Source organism: Mustela putorius, unplaced genomic scaffold, assembly GCF_011764305.1.
Source record: "Mustela putorius furo isolate JIRA1106 unplaced genomic scaffold, ASM1176430v1.1 tig00003853_pilon_pilon_pilon, whole genome shotgun sequence".
NCBI lineage: Eukaryota > Metazoa > Chordata > Mammalia > Carnivora > Mustelidae > Mustela > Mustela putorius.
Window position 1 is genome coordinate 50,843,718 of NW_025422005.1, and position 17,274 is coordinate 50,860,991.

Genomic DNA, 17,274 nt, shown 5'->3' on the forward strand with positions numbered 1-17,274 from the left:
CTTTCCAACAATTTGGTTTTATTTTTCTTGAATTCTGTTTTTGCTACAAAACCCTTCAATTGTCTAACACTGGTGATATTTAGTAATCTTAGCCAAGTTTCATTCCAATTCAGTTGCCTGGAAGGTTTCAGTGACCCTGGAATAAGCTTTTGTAAAGCTTGTTTTGTGCAATGGGAAATTGCTCAAGGAAGTATGAGTCAGCCTCCCCCCTTCCAGTAAAACAGATTGATTTATTTCTTTTTATTTCAAGATGGAAACAGAAAGCAAACAAAAAAAATATGACCATCACCCTTGCTCCTACTGCAGAACAAGTTAAATCTACAGCATTGTAAAAAGCAATGTTTGCCTCAGGGAAGTATCTGTCTCTGACAGTACCCAAGGTCATTGTAGCTGGTAAGCTGGCAAATTTTTTATTATAAAAATTGTTCCCTTAATATGTATTAAGAAAGTATGACAATGTATTAACCTATCATTTCATGGATATTATTATTTCAGATTAGGCTAAACAAAAAAAGCTCCAAGAAAAATATGAAATAAATGATAACACAATTGTCATGTGAATCCTGAAAGTGGTACATGAGCAATGGTGTACAAACAGTTGATGGTTGAGAAACATTGTCCAGGGGGCGCCTGGGTGGCTCAGTGGGTTAAGCCACTGCCTTCGGCTCAGGTCATGATCTCAGGGTCCTGGGATCGAGTCCTACATCGGGCTCTCTGCTCAGCAGGGAGCCTGCTTCCCTCTCTCTCTCTCTGCCTGCCTCTCCATCTACTTGTGATTTCTCTCTGTCAAATAAATAAATAAAACCTTAAAAAAACACACATTGTCCAATTAAAATGTACAGGGATTTGTCTGGATGGCTCAGTCGGTTAAACGTCAGACTCTTGGTCTTGGCTCAGGTAGTGATCTCAGGGTCATGAGATTGAACCCCATTTTGGGCTCTGTGCTCTGCTTAAGACTCTCCCTCTGCCCCTCCCCTCCTCTCTCTAAAATAAATTAGTCTTAAAAAAAGAAAAAAAAAAAAAAAGACGAAACTGTTTTGAAACCAGTATCCCTGCTAAGCGGCTCTGAGCTTTAGGCAAGTCCACAAACCTCTCTGAAACTCAATGTCTTCATCTGTAATTTAAGGAGAGTTCCTACCTTAACAGTTTTTTTGAGAGAAACCAGCTACTGAGTTTAAAGCAGAGTTTTATAGTGAGCATAGTGTGTACTCTATTAAATGGTAGACATCTTTATCTGATTCCTTGTGACTCTGTTTATTGTCACTTATCTTAAGTAAAAATCTTGTAGCCACAAAGCCAGTAACCAGCTCTCCTGCCCAACATTAGTGTCAGAAAATACTGGTGCCCCTGAGAAACAGGGGAACTAATGAATAGGGCACTGTTTCAGGAATCAGGATATCTGGCTTTCATCCTGGACTTACTGCAGCTAGTGACTTAACTTACAAAGCAACTATGAAAACAAGCCTTGTGCCTGAAAAAATAAACCATCTCACTCTTTTCTTGGTATGTTTGATTGCCATGGGATTGTTTTCAGAATTAGGGGAGTATGGCTCAAGTTCAGTTCAGGTCAACAACTTTTTTTTTTTTTTTTTTCAGGACTTGAGCTGTGTCAGGCACTGTGCTAGTTCTTGGATATAAAAATGAATAAGGCAAGAATCTTGAGCTTTCCTCCACTCATTCAATAAATGTTTATGGAGTACCTAATACATAATAGAAACCTTGTAAGGCCTGAGGAATCAAACAAAAAGAGTTACTGCATTGAAGGAATTTATAATATAGAGAAAGTTATAGACAGTGATGTATTAATACATGTTTAAGAACTAGCTCACTACTGGGGCGCCTAGGTGGCTCAGGGGGTTAAAGCCGCTGCCTTTGGCTCAGGTCATGATCCCAGGGTCCTGGGATTGAGCCCCACATCGGGCTCTCTGCTCAGCAGGGAGCTTGCTTCTTCCTCTCTCTCTGCCTGCCTCTCTGCCTACTTGTGATCTCTGCCTGTCAAATAAATAAATAAAATCTTTAAAAAAAAAAAAGAACTAGCTCACTACAAAATAAATTTTAAAAGTGTGCATGTATTAAATTTTATTAAGATAAAGAATGTGTAGCCAGGATTTATAGATAATAATATACACTTTATTGTGAAGTCATTACAGCCAGTCAGTTCTCACTAAATGATTTTGTTGATTTTTGCAGAACTTTTGAATCCATGGCAGACCTATGGCTGTAATTGACAAATGAGTGTGGTTACTCCTGAATGTTGGTCAATATTTTAAGTTAAAGATTAAGGTGAAGTGGAACAAAGGAGAAGAATGTCACTTGTTTGTCAATGACTGAGTGATTTCTTCTTGAATGAGATAATCGTTTTCAAATACTGAAAGAATATATACTCATTTTTTTGTGCTATTGACAACCTAACTCCTACAGACAAAACACACTTTTAATTTTAATTTTTATTTTTAAAAAAGATTTTATTTATTTATTTATTTGAGAGAAAGAGTGAGCGAGAGTGAGCAGAGCACAAAGCCTGGGAAGGTGGAGAGGAAGAGAGAGGAGTAGACTCCCCAGTGAGCAGAGAGCCCGACTTGGGGTTTAATTCCAGGACCAAAGGCACACACTTAACCAACTGAGCCACCCAGGTGCCCCATTTTAATTTGTTTATACTATTAATATACTTCTTTATCATTTTCTTCATATATATATATATTAGAGAGAGCATGAGAGAGAGAGAGAGAGAGAGAGAGAGAATCCTAAGCAGGCTCCATGCCCAGTGCAGAGCCTAATGCTGATCTCAATCTTACAACCTTGAGACCATGACCTGAGTTTAAACCAAGATTTGGACAGTTAACCAACTAAGCCACCCTGGCACCCCTCTTTATCACTTTCTTAAGCCTAGAGAGAAGGAAAAGCACAGTATTAACCCTTATTGTAGCATTTTCTTATTTCTGTGATAAAAATACTGCCAGTATTGCCACTTTCGCTTCTAATATGATTTTCCTAAATATGCGGTTGGAAAGAGATTATATATTATTTCCACCATATAAAAAAGATAGATGTAAATAATTTCAAAAACATAAATAATAGTAAAATTCACTAAAATAAGTTAATTTATGATCTATTTTTGATATAATTCATTTCATTGTAAGTTATAAGATACAATAAGAATTATAAATTTATTTATTTTTATTTTTTAAAAATTTTAAAAAGGACTTTATTTGTTTATTTGAGAGAGAGAGAGCACAAACAGGAGGAGGAAGAGGGAGAAGGAGACTCGCCACTGAGCAGGGAATCCAACATGGGGCTTGATCCCAGAACCCTGAGGTCATGACCCAAGCCAAAAGCAGACGTTTTACCCATTGAGCCTCACAGACACTCCTTTAATTTAATTTTTAATAATGGTATTTAAGGGGTACCTGGGTGGTTCAGTGGTTAAGCTATTGCCTTTGGCTTGGGTCATGATTCTGGAGTCCCAGGATCACGTCTCACTCAGGCTCCCTGCTCTGACCTTCCTCCCCTTTCATGTTTTCTCACTCTCTCTCTCTCAAATAAATAAATAAAATCTTTTTTTTTAAAATGGTATTTAACAACTGGCTCACAGCATTTTAAAAAATAAAACCATTATTCTTTTGAGCTAGTATAAGCTAGCTCCAGCACTCTTGGAAATGTTATAAGGTAATATCTTGAAATATTCGTATCTGTGGGGTTTTTTTCTTTTCTATACTTTCTTGTACTTGATCTTTTCCTTGTAACTCAGAACTGTTGTCTTAAGAAGAAGCATGGCTATTTTAGTGAACAAGAAAAAAGGTCCTTATTATTCATGATAGAATGAACACATGTGTTCACCACAGGTTTCTCTTGAAATCCTTATGAAGACATAAACAAGAAGAGTTAAGAGAGTGGGAAAGGAGAAAATATAACAAAATTTGAAGCATGGAAGTAGATGAACAAGTGATGAACAAGTAGATGAACAAGTGAGAATGAATATTCCAATCTAAAGAAAGTTAAAATCTGAACTTGCAGAGGTAAAGTTAATAACAACAAACTGATTCATGGCTGTGGAATCCCAAAGGCTCGAGAATTTGAAGATAAAATTGAAGGAAATCTCTGAGAAAGTAGAATCAAAAAATAAAAAAGAATGGGAAATAGAAAAGAGAAGAAAATTAAAGACAATTCAACATCTAAATAATAAAAGTTTCAGAAAGGAAGGATAGAGAAAACAGAGGGGAGATGATCAAAGTAGTAATTAAGAGCAATTCCCACAATTGAAAGACATGAGTTTCCAGAGTAGGAGCACTCATTAAATGCTAAGCACAATAGATTTAGAAAGACCCACACCAAGGCATCTCATATGAATTTTTATTTACAAGAGACAAAAAAAAGTTCCTAACCATTTTCAAAGAGCGAAAAGGGAGGCCACAAACAGAGCTAGAATTAGAAAGGAATTGTCTCTTTCCAGCAAACAGAAGACAACTAATCAATGTCTTCAGAATTCCAAGGAAAATAGTTTCAAGCTACCATTCTATACTCAACCAAACTTTCATTCAAGAGTGAGGATAGAATAAAGACATTTGTAGATGTCCACGTTTTTAAAGATTGTATCTAACATGTATACTGCAGAATGTGTTCCACAAAACAAGAGAGCAAAATAAGGAAGGAAGATATGACACCTAGAAAATAGGAGATCCAACATAGGAAGGAGAAAGAATCCTCAGCACAGGGCTGGAGATCTCAGAGCCATATTTGAATACTGGTAGGGAAAAATCTATTCCTGTTGGGACTGGAGAGCAGAAGGCTTCACAAGGGATGTTGCCACGAGATAAATAAATTAAAAAAAAAAAAAACCTGATGTATTTGAAAATTATGAGAGGAAATTTATAATTCTGGAGGAATTTTTGAGGATGAGTTAGTTATAGGAACATAGAAAACTGAGCAAACAGTAAAGATAATTATTAATTCCAAAAGAAAAAATTGTAGAAGAAAGGAAATACAATCATGGATGTTATTTAAGAAGATGAAAACAAGTACCAGAAAAATATTCAGCTAACATAATGGAAAAAATGTTTTAAAAGTGGGAATTGAGAGTAGTGGAGGAGAAACAATGTAGTGCTTTACTTCATTGTATTATAATAGTATTTGATTTTTAAAGCTCTGTACAAAAATAAGCTATTGTTTTAGTTTTTATTTTATTTTTTATTTTTTATTTATTTATTTGAGAGAGAAAGAGAGCATAAATAGGGGGAGGAGCAGAAGGAGAAGCAGACTCCCTGCTGAGCAGGGAGCCTGTTGCAAGGCTCCATCCCAGGACCCTGGGATCATGACTTGAGTGAGCCAAAGGCAGACGGACGCTTAACTGACTGAGCCATCTAGGTGCCCTGATAAATTGTTGTTGTAAATAAAGAAGTAAGAGGCACCTAATTGTCTTCTTTTTGTTTTTTTCAAATAATCTTTTTCAATTAGCAATAATCGCGCCTCAGATAAACCTCATTGGCTATGATACTGCCACTGCACAAAGCTTGAAAATAGAATTCTATTTTGAAAATAGAGAGAATGCAGTGAGGAAAGTGATAGTGGTGTGTGAGGGAAAGCTTCAACCATAATGGTATAGTGTACTGGAGAGTGATAATTACCACCACGGTTACAAAAATAATCACACCCTTCAGTGTTACAAAGAAAACCCAGAGGGGGTTGCCTGGGTGGTGCAGTCGGTTAAGTGGCTGACTCTTGGTTTTGGCTCAGGTTGTGATCTTAGGGTCATGAGATCAATCCCCGCATTGGGCTCTGCACTCAGCATGAAGTTGGCTTAAGACTCTCTCAACCAGGGGCGCCTGGGTGGCTCAGTGGGTTAAAGCCTCTGCTTTCAGCTCAGGTCATGATCCCAGGGTCCTGGGATCGAGCCCCACATCGGGCTCTCTGCTCAGCAGGAAGCCTGCTTCCTCCTCTCTCTCTGCCTGCCTCTCTGCCTACTTGTGATCTCTGTCTGTCAAATAAATAAATAAATCTTTAAAAAAAAAAAAAAAAGGCTCTCTCAACCAGGTGGGTTAAGCCTCTGCCTTCGGCTCAGGTCATGATCTCAGGGTCCTGGGATTGGGCCCCATATCGGGCTCCCCGCTCGGTGGAAAGCCTGCTTTACCCCCTCTCTCTGCCTGCCTCTCTGCCTACTTGTGATCCCTCTCTCTGTCAAATAAATAAATATTAAAAAAAAAAAAAGACTCTCTCAACCATATGGTTCCTGGGTGGCTCAGTGATTGGGTATCTGCCTTATACCCTTTAGGTCAGGTCCTGATCTCAGAGTCCTGGGATCAAGTCACAAATCAGGCTCCTTCCTTAGTAGAGGGCCTGCTTCTCCCTCTGTCTGTCATTTTCTTTCTCTCTCCCTCTGACAGATAAATACATAAAATCTTAAAAATAAATAAAGACTTTCCTTCTTCCTCTGCCCCGCTCCACTTTAAAATAAATCTTAAAAAATTATGAAACATTTATGAGGTACTAGTATTTCTTTAAAAAAAAGAAGAAAAACAAGGGGGAATTGTGGACCCTTATAATAAGGGTACTCAATGCCCTCTGGGGCTTATGGAGGATTTCCATACAAGCTTACAGTTCAGCCAAAGAGACAGATTATAAATAGATAATTTCAACACAGGTGGTAAGTAGAAATGATGGAAGTATACATAGAGGGGCTTGGAGCACAGATTGAACATTTAGCCCAATCTGCATATATCAGGGACTTCTGTAGGAAAGAATGGTTAAAGATGTGCAGGAGGGTAATGAAAGATGTGGAATAATCATCAAATATTTCTGAAAGGTTTTGAACCTTTACATGCATAAGTTGAAAGTTTCTAGACAAATGTTTTAACCTGATAATCAGAATCATATATAGCTTTAATATTTGAATATCTCTTTATAGAATTGGTAAAAAAGGGAAACAAGATCAAATAATAGTAATGTTTATAACTAACTAGTATGGGAAAACCTTAATTTATTTGAGCATTACCATATTTCTTTCTTTCAAGTTATATTCCTTCTCCTGCCCTGGAGTCATAAGAAAGTAGGAGAATGTAGGGGTATTTGGAAATTTTCACCCTAATCATATTCTTTTTTTTTTTTTTTTAACTTTAAAGAATTTATTTTAACCTTATTCACTTGTTGTATTTCTTGGAATGGGGATATATACATTATTTATCAATAAATTCCTTTTTCTTTTTTTTTCCAATAAATTCTTAATGCCTTAATTTACAATTACCATTTATTTGCAGAATTTTGAAAACTATCCCAATTACATGGAAAAAAAAAATGTACAGAGGCACCTGGGTGGCTCAGTCATTAGGTGTCTGTCTTCGGCTCAGGTCATGACCCCAGGGTCCTAGGATGGAGCCCCGAGTCACCTCAGCTCCCTACTCAGCAGGAAGCCTGCTTCTCCCTCTCTCATTCCCTCTGCTTGTGTTCGTCTCTTGCTGTGTCTCTCTCTGTCAAATAAATAAATAAAATGTACAAAAATTATCTTTCTTTTGCCCTTATAATTCAAAGTACATTCAAATTAACATGGTGGGTTTCTTTTCTTTTCTTTTTTTAATATATAGAGAGAGTGCACATGAACATTTTGGGGGAGAAGAAAGGGAGAGAGGAAGAGAGAGAATCTTAAGCAGGCTCCAGGCTCAGCACAGAGCCCAACCTGGTGCTCAATCTCATGACCCTGAGATCATGACCTGAGCAGAAAACAAGAGTTCCATGCTCAACAGACTGAGCTACCCAGGTGCCCCTATAGCAATCTTTTTAACTAAAAATTCAGTGACAGTTTTGTAAGTTTAACAAATGGCCACATTCTTAAGTTTAATTCCATTGGTACCACTGACTCTGCACACTAGTCTGACTGAACTAAGAAGTTATAGCTGCTAGCCAATGAAAAACACGTTAAAAGAACTCTAGTCGTGTTTGTAACTATTATCCGGGCTCTCTAGGTTTCCTTCAGTCTGGCTCTTTATTCAGATTCCTTCTCTAGCAGCTTCTGGCCTTTGTCTCCTCTTTCTGGCCATGTGTTTCATTGCCTCCTGGACTTGATGAAATCTGCCTTCCTTAGAAGGAATCTCACTGAGAGATTCCTTGGCCTAGAATCTCACTGAGGCCAGCCCCATGGAACCATGGGAAAGACTTCACTCTCTTCAACCAGTCACTTGCTCAAGTTTGTTTGAAGATAATCTTTAGGGTTTGGAAAAATATAGTCTACCCATAATTCTCTATGCAGTGGAATTGTTAGTGATTCCTATTCTTTTTTTTTTAAACTTGTTCTTGTATTTATTTCCCTAATAAACATGAGAAAGAGCAACAGTAACATTTTAAATTTGTATGATGGGCTTCTGCCCTTCATATCATCTTCAACCAGGGCAATTTGACTTCTCTGTGTTTTATTTCTTAACTTCCATAGTAAGATTTTAACAAAGGACTCCTTCGTAAAAACAATGTTTTTCAGATCAATATTTGCTTTGAGTATTTAATTTAATCCTCAAAACAACCCAACAGGGCTGATAGTTCATTTTTTTAAATCCTACTTGAGAGATAAGGATATGCAAGCAACAAAATACTGATTGAACCTCTTTTATACAGCTAGTTAGTTTTACATCTGGCATTAGAATTCAGGGCAGAAATAGTTATGGTGCAGGTTGCCTGGGAATTCAGGTGGTAGTTTCTTGTGGTTGACAACATATGAACACCAAATTAGATTTAAAAAAAAAAAAAGATTTTATTTATTTATTTGAGAGAGAATGAGGGAGAGAGAATATGGGAGAGGAGAATGTCAGAGGGAGAAGCAGACTCCCAAAGGAGCTGGGAGCCTGATGCCAGACTCGATCCTGGCAGTCTTGGATCATGACCTGAGCCCAAGATAGTCACACAACAAACTGAGCCACCCAGGCGCCCCTCAAATTAGATTTTTAATATCCACAATATTCATATCTCTCCTCAATCCTGCTGGGGTCATCAATACCACATTACCCTGCCAGAGGTAATTGTTCGATTCAATTGTTCGAACTCTGATGCTTTGGTAATTTTTAAAAAATTAATAATTGGGATTTGTAAACTAGCAAAATATTTTTTTAATTTAAATGCATGAATTCACTTATAGGAAAAATCTTGCAGAGACATAAAATTTAAAATCCAATAAAGGAATGACCTTTGTTGTGGAAAACAAAAGAAAGGAAAAAATCAGGTCTTTTCTGGAAAATCTGGGACATCAAATTATTAGGCATAAAATGTTTCTCCCTGGGGACATAGGTCACTTTCAATATTTGCCAAAGCATTAGATCAGCCAGGCACTGGGAAACATTTGTAAGCTTTAATAACTGAGCTCTTTCAATGTGTTTTGGTAGAAGTTTAAAATCTCTCTGGCCCCATTTTATTAAACATATACCTTTGGCTATACAACATCTCTCTCCTAGGTTATTACTGAGAGAATAACCATCTACTTAACAACTTTTATTGTGCCTGCAGTATATGTACATTTGTATAGCTGTTACATTGCACAAATGCAATTATTAGAGCTCTGGAAAGGGAGTTGGAGAAAGAGGAGGAATTTGTAATCTGAGCAGGATAGGACTTAATTATTTAACTGGTTAAAAGTGTGTCAATCTCCTCTGCTTTGCAAATAAACTGGAACCCAGAGGTAAACTTTAAATAAAACCCAGAAACTCTGGAGTCAATTAAGGAGACATTTAAGGCATTAAAAACAAATAGTTGAAACAAATTTGTTGTAGAATAATCAGAATATACAGGGACTTTTAAAAAAAGATTTATTGATTTTATTTTAGAGAGTGTGAGCCAGGGGAGGGGAAAGGAGTAGGGAGAAAGAGAACCTCAAGCAGACTCTGCACTGAGCATGGAGCCCAATGGGTTCAATCCCATGACCTTTAGATCATGACCTGAGCCAAAATCAAGAGTTGGACACTGAGCTACCCTGGCGCCCCTGTACATATACTTTTAAAAAAAAGTTTTCAATTAACAATAATCGCGCCTCGGATAAACCTCATTGGCTACGATACTGCCACTGCGCAAAGCTACTTTAAAAAAAAGAAAGAGAATAAAAACTACCTGAACTCTACCAACCAGAGATAAGAATTACTAACATTTTAAGATGAATCTTTCCACACTTTATATGTGTATATATACATATGTACAATAAAAAGCTATACATACTGGTTTATAACTTACCTTTTAAGATTCATCAATATCATAAGCATATTTCTATGTCAGACAAGAAACTAAAATGTAACGTTAGTTACTATGTAGTATTTCATTAGACTATTTTACCAAAATTTGCACAATCTTTGTCTTGTTACTCATTTTTGAAATTTATTTATTTATATTTAAAAAATATTTTATTTGTTTATTTAAGAGAAAGAGTGAGCAGGGGTAGGAGCAAAGGGGGAGAGAGAGGAAAGAGAATCTTGAGCAAAGTCCCTGCTGAGTGAAGACCCCCACCAACATGGGGCTTGATCTCATAGCCCTAAGATCATGACCAAAATCAAGAGTTGGCTGCTTAACCGACTGACTCACCCAGGCACTCCTCATTTCTATAATTTATAGACATTAAAATGATAGACATTTTCTTTCTTTTTTTTTAATGAAAGTCATTCTTTTTTTTTTAAATATTTTATTTAATTATTTGACAGAGAGAGATCACAAGCAGGCAGAGAGGCAGGCAGAGAGAGATGAAGGGAAGCAGGCCCCCCGCTGAGCAGAGAGCCCCATGCGGGACTTGATCCCAGGACCCCGGGACCATGACCTGAGCCGAAGGCAGTGGCTTAACCCACTGAGCCACCCAGGCGCCCCTGAACATCATTCTTATAACCAAAATCTTCGGACTCCTTTGTTAGTTCTTAAAGATAAACTCTGGGAAGTAAAATTATAAGGTATACTGGTTAATATTCTTTGGTTGTAAGCAACAGAAATCTGGCCACAACTAGCTTAAGGAACAGGGAAGAACTGATTGATTCACATTCATCCAATAATTGTTTAAAAACCTTTAGAAGTTTTGTTCATTGGAAACTATAAGGATATATTTATCATCTATTTCCCAAGTTGGAACACATAGGCTTAAAGAAAACTATAAAGATTTTTGTTTATTTCCACCTTAGTTCCTTATATCCATACTCTGATCAATACTCAGCTAAGCAATAGAGGTAGACCTCTCTAGATCTTCAGAGTACACTCTGTGCAATGATCTCTTCTTTGGTATGCTGCCCTGAAAACTCTAGCCGCCTTGTCCTCTCATGGCCCCAACTCTATCTTCTCAACTCAGAGAGACCATGAGGCTCCACCTGGCTTCCCCCTCTTCGCAGTGCAGTATGGAACTCTCTCCAGACAATAAGTAGAGATGTTCATAAGGCTCACTTTGTTTATTTCCTCCCTTTAGAAATCATACTGGTTTTTTTTTTTTAAGATTTATTTATTTATTCTGGAGAGAGATAAAGAAGAGGGAGAGAGTAGAGGGAGAAGCAGACTCCTCGTTGAGCATGGAGCCTGACATGGCTCAATCTCACAACTCTGAGACCACGACCTGAATGGAAATCAAAAGTCGGATGCCCAACTGAATGAGCAATCCAGGCATCCCCCCCCTTTTTTTAGAGCAATCTCTACCCCCAACATGGGGCTTGAACTCATAACCCAAGATCAAGAGTTGTGTGCTCTACCAACTGAGCCAGCCAGCTGCCCTGAAATCATACCGTCTTTTATTGCCTGATGTCCAGTGTCTAAAAACCATTTTTTTCTTATATTTTGTCTTTTTTAAAAAATTGTTTTGTAAGGAAGTGTGAATGTGGTCCGGGTCACTTCATATTTGTCCAAAGGAAAGTCTCTATCTCAACATTTTTAGAGCTCCTGTCATGTGCCAGCACTTGGGATCCCTAGTAGAACACATGACAAAGCTACAGAAAGGTCAGAATTTGAGCTGCCTCCATGGAGAGCAGTGCCCAGGGATATAAATTCTCTCTGATTTTAAGATCTCTGTCTCTCCATCTCTATTTCTTTCTCTCTTTCCTTATCTTTATGTCTCTATCTTTTTGCACATTGGTGTTAATTTTTCCTTTAGATGTCTAATTCATGAAGATTAACAGGCAAAGAGACTTGAAATTGTATTCTTTCAAGCTTAGTTGTTTTAGAAAACGGTAAACCTCTTTTTCTCAGCTTCATTAAGAAAACTCTCTAGGAAGGAATAATAAACCCATCCCTTGGATAAATCACTCTGGCTAGGGAAGTAAGGAACTTAAACTGACCCAGTCTAGAGCATGTGCCTTACATTGGTGACCAGGGATCTGGAATCTCTTACAAAACAGAGTCACAGGGGAATGAGCAGGTGAACAGCCATCACAATTTGTGTCTACAATCCTGGGTATATTATTTTTTGTTTTGTTTTGTTTTAGAGAGAGATAGAGAGTGTGAGTAGGGAGAGGGGAAGAAGGAGAGAGAAAGAGAGAGAATCTCAAGCCGACTCTGTGCTGAACAATGAGTCAGACACAGGGTTTGATCCCACAACTCTGATTGAGATCATGATCTGTGCCAAAAATCAAGAGTCAGACACTTAACTGACTGAATCACCCAGGTGCCCCAGTGGGTATACTATTTTTTGATATTTACAAAAAACTACTTTAAAATAATATCTGGGATGCCAATGTGTCTCAGTCAGTTAAGCATCTCTCTTTGGCTCAGGTCATGATCCCAGGGTCCTGAGATTGAGTCCTGTATCAGGCTCCTTGTTCAGTAGGGAGCCTGCTTCTCCCTCTGCCTGACGTTCCCCCTGTTTGTGCTCTCTCTCTCTCTCTCTCAGACAAATAAATAAATAAAGTCTTAAAAAAAAAGTCCAACTTCAACACATTTGCCAATGGGTAGCATTAAAGAGTCAGATGCTTGTCTAGTATAGTGCATAGAGAATCTAAGTTAGTAGGACACTTAACATTTGATTAGTGAATATGGTTCAGAAAAGCAATACACTACAGAAAAGCATATGAGGGTCCAGAAGAACAACAGAGAACTCTAAAGGGTTTCTAAAGGGAAACATTTACAAAGGTAGTTAGAGGGACACCTGGGTGGCTCGGTCATTAAATTGTCTGGCTTCAGCTCAGGTCATGATCCCATGGACCTGGGATTGAGTCCGCATTGAGCCCCGCATCGGGCCCCTTGTTTGGGGGAAAGCCTGCTTCTCCCTTTCCCACTCCCCTGGCTTCTGTTCCCTTTCTCACTGTCTCTCTCTCTCTGTCAAATAAAAAAATAAATAAAAAATCTTTTTTTTTTTTTAAAGAGTAGTTTATAAAACATCCAAAAAGAACTTTATGACAAGGTAGGGAAATCTTTCCTCATTCATGTACCCACCCAGGAAATTCTTAAGACTTCTAGGCTAACTGTGTCAAAGTTGGGCAAGAAAAAACTTTAATCTTGGAGTCATCTTTGAATAGTCTCTCAGCTTATTATTCTCTCAGCCAATTAATTATCAAGTCCTATTCATTCTCTCAACCCTCTTTGGCCTCTTCTTATTTAAGTCATCTATCGCTTGGATTACTGCAAAGGTCTTCTAGCGGGCTTTCTGAATCATGTCTTGCTGCCTATGATGGGATGCTTGTGCTTACTGCCCAGCAGCCATTTCCACTTCTCTGTAGCTACACCCAAAAATCTCCTTTTGGGAAAAATTCTTCTCTCTTGCTCTGAACCATATAATTTTGGAGAGATTAATTTCACCTTCAGTTCCAGAAGTGGATTCTTGTGAGCTTAACTATTTAGTGAATTTCTATTGAATTAATAAAATTATTGATTCACTTACTGAATTAGTGAATTCATCTATTTCCTCTGATCATACTGATTACCTTAGGCCAATGAGACTCAGTGAAATATTTGTTGGGGCCTCTGGGAGCTAACACATTTTTCCTTTGAATCTCTGTAGAAAAGTCATTAAAAAAAAAAAAAAGAATGTCATTTTCTTAGAGACACTTTCCCTAATTTCACAATTTTGGTTATCCTCCCCTGTTAAACACTCCTGTTACTACCTTATGTAATACAAATACATTTGTAATTGTTTAAAATTTGCCTTCCTTGGGGCGCCTGGGTGGCTCAGTGGGTTAAGCCGCTGCCTTCGGCTCAGGTCATGATCTCAGGGTCCTGGGATCGAGTCCTGTGTCGGGCTCTCTGCTCGGCAGGGAGCCTGCTTCCCTCTCTTTCTCTCTCTCTGCCTGCCTCTCCATCTACTTGTGATTTCTTTCTGTCAAATAAATAAATAAAATCTTTAAAAAAAAATTTTTGCCTTCCTTTTAAAGAATATACACTTCCTAGATGGAGGGTTTTCTATCATACTATCATTCTATCATTGGTATATTCCCAGAGTCTAGTGCAGGGCCTGGGACCAAATACATGGTGAACAAATCCATAGACCGAGAATGAATGTGGAGCAGAGAGAAGGCAAGAAAGTGTATTTTAAGAAGAAATGAGTATTTGACCAAACCTAATTTAAACATCAACCTAAAGCTACCTGATATTAAAGAATCTGAGTATTTGGGGCTAAATTCCAATTTAGACTGAGTTGAGAGAAGAAATGTGAAATCAGAGAGGCCAAATATTGTGCCTTTCCAGTAAACTTTTTAAAAGTTTTCTTGTTTGTTTGTTTATTTATTTATGAGTAGGCTCCACACCCAGTGCAGAGTCCAATGTGGGGCTTAAACTCACAACTGTGAGGTCAAGCACTTAGCTGAGATCAAGAGTCAGACACTCAATTGATTGAGCCACCCAGGTGTCAAACCAAGCTTATTTCTTTTTCTCAGTAATCTCTACACCCAGCAAGGGGCTTGAACTCACAACCCTGAGATCAAGAGTTGCACGTTCTTCTTCTTCTTTTTAAAAAAGATTTTATTTATTTGACACACAGAGAGAAAATAGCAGGGGGAGTGATAGAGGGAGAAGCAGGCTTTCCACTTAGCAGGGAGTCCGATGTGAGGCCTGATCCCAGGTCCCCAGGACCATGACCTGAGCCGCAGGCAGACACTTAATGATGGAGCCACCCAGGCACCCCAGGACTTGCACATTCTTCTGAGCCAGCAAAATGCCCCTCAAATAAACATTGACTACACTTTTCTTAATGAGCTCTGTGAACTCATCCATGTCTATGCTTGTGCATTGTCTATCATTTTGGTGTTTTGTTACTCATTAATTCAATAAATATTTATTCACTATCTCCTTTATGTATGCACTGCTATAGATGCTAGAGATGAATGAATAAAATGTGATCCTATAAGGAATTTACAGTCTAATTAGAAAGATAGATGTGTAAATAAATAAATTATAACATTGTGGAAAGTGCTGGAAGAAGAAATTAATGATTATTGCTTTCTTTAAACATATGGTATTATTAGTCAGGGTCTTTCAGTTGCAAATGACAGAACCCCAATATCAGATGGCCTAAGCAGAAAATGGAATCTATTGACTTTTGTAATTAGGAATTCCAGAGAGAGAGCTAAGCTGAGCTACTCAAATAATATTGTTGGACTTCTCTATTTCTTTCTGGTTTTATGTCCTGCTGTTTAAGCTTCATTTTCTTTTTCTGAAGATGGACTCTGAGATAGATCGCTGTGGTGCACTGTCCAGATGCCACCTTTAAGATGGAAGCACTGATTTTTCCCTGGCTTTGGCAGTGTTGGCTGCTGATGGCTCAAAGCTGAGTCTCTCTCTCTGGGAATTGCTCTTACACAAAGGGAGCACCTCATTCCATCTCTTTATGCTTCCTTTCTGGGAGCAACTTATGTCCAGACTGATCAATGAAGGGTTCCAAATCCTGGCCTCTTGCCTTGATTCAAGACATTTCTGAAGGGCCATCTCAGCTTTAGAGCTACCCATGGGGTCAGTCGAAGAGTCTGAGGAACATGAGAAGGTCTGACACTTGGCCGATCTATTCTATGAATAACAGGTTTGAATTTATTTTTAAATTCTGGTTATAGAGGAAGAAATGGAGAGAAGTAAAGAGGAGGAAATATGAAGTAAAATCAAGAGTGTTCTAATTAAAGACCAAGAGCCTTGCCCTGTGACTTCTCCTTGAGATTCTATAGCTCTTCAATAAGTGCTTCTGTGTAAGTGGGTCTTTGTGAAAGTAATGAAGAGACCGGGCTTCCCCGTGGACTTGCCCAGGATGCGACAGAACTGTAGAGCACAGGTATATTTAGGAGTTTAGAGACATCATCTGAAGAAATAAGTTCTAAAACTTTGCAGAGACAGTGAGTAGAGCTATAAACACTATATGTTATAAGGTCTAACTGGTGAATATCTGTTTATATCTGTCATATATACAGATACCTTATAGAATAAAATACAGCTTTATTTCCCAAACACTCAAGGAACTAATAACAAAATAAATTCTAATAAATCACAGTATAATAAAAGAAAGGTAAAATGTCATAGCGATGGAAAGATCTTAAACAACCAATATATTATAGAAAAGTTGGCTTTTTAAAAATATTTTATTTATTTATTTGTCAGAGAGAGAAAGCATGACAGCACACAAGCAGGGGGAGTGGCAGGCAGAGGGAGAAGCAAGTGTCCCACTGAACAAGTAGCCCAATGCAGGACTTGATCCCAGGACCCTGGGATCATGACCTGAGCCAAAGGCAGATACTTAACAGGCTGAGACACCCAGGTATCCCTAAAAAAGATGGATTTTTATAAGTCATTACTTGACTGTTATTTTTTAAAAATGAGATAAAAAGAAAAATTAGAAGCTCATTTTCCAAGAAAAATTTAAAAAACAAATTAGGTTCATCCATGTATCATGACATGTAAAAATAACCAAAATTCTTGTCTCTGATTAAAACATTACCCAAAGTGTTCCTTGAGGTTTTATTCATTAAACAACAACAGAGGCACCTGGGTGATACAGTTTGTTGGACATCAGACTCTTGGTTTAAGCTCAGGTCCTGATCTCAGGGTTGTGAGACTGAGCCCTGTGATGCTCTTTGAGTTTAGCATGGAGTCTGCCTGAGACTTTCTTCTTTCTGCATACCCCCTCTTTCTCAAATAAATAAAAATAAATATTAAAAAAAAAAAATAAAACCACCACCAACAACCCCCCACAACTGTCCTCTAAAGAGGTACTTCTGCAGTTGACTACAGCTGTGTATTTTAAGTCCTTCTAGAAAATAGACAAATGAATTAGATAATTTCTGGGGAACCATTTCTACCCCGTTACTGGGATTTTTTGATGGTTGTAACTTGACTGGGAAAAAGCACAAAGCTGAAGTGAAAATAAAACAGCAAATTAAGAGAGCC

The 17,274-nt window shown here is 38.0% G+C and overlaps 2 non-coding genes across 2 annotated transcripts; both read right to left on the reverse strand.

The window, feature by feature from the left end:
* Positions 1-5,369: 5,369 nt before the first annotated feature.
* Positions 5,370-5,508, reverse strand: LOC123387480. Its single transcript, XR_006601922.1, has one exon. It is a non-coding gene; the product is annotated as a U4 spliceosomal RNA (small nuclear RNA).
* Positions 5,509-9,898: 4,390 nt separating this feature from the next.
* On the reverse strand, positions 9,899-10,039 carry LOC123387475. Its single transcript, XR_006601919.1, has one exon. It is a non-coding gene; the product is annotated as a U4 spliceosomal RNA (small nuclear RNA).
* Between the last annotated feature and the right edge of the window lie 7,235 nt (positions 10,040-17,274).